The sequence below is a fragment of the Plasmopara halstedii genome (assembly GCF_900000015.1).
Source record: "Plasmopara halstedii genome assembly, contig: Scaffold_3120, whole genome shotgun sequence".
Taxonomy (NCBI): domain Eukaryota; phylum Oomycota; class Peronosporomycetes; order Peronosporales; family Peronosporaceae; genus Plasmopara; species Plasmopara halstedii.
Genome location: NW_020190023.1, coordinates 2,430,012 through 2,430,368, shown reverse-complemented (window position 1 = coordinate 2,430,368; position 357 = coordinate 2,430,012).

Here is a 357-nt window from a genome sequence, read left to right as displayed (position 1 = left end):
GTCGAGCGCGAGAATGGGCACTGACGTGCGGCACTTCGGTCGAAGCTGCATTTCCCTCATGAGCGGAGCTAAAACTGCATTTCTCACGAGAGTTCTCGCCGCCTAATCAGGCGTATCGCGTGCAATCGCGTTTCTTTGGCGCCCGACAGGGCAACAAGGAATTGGTGGACTTTGTCCAAGAGTTGCGAACTCTCATTGCTGGGATGGCAGCGGATCCCTTCCCGGAGGCGGTCACAGTGACCGCGTTTATGGAAGGTCTCCGCACTGGCGTGGTCAGAATGGAAGTCTTCCGTGTGCATCAGTCCTCATTTAAAGAGGCGTTGAATGTGGCATTGAATGCCGAGTATAATTTTGATT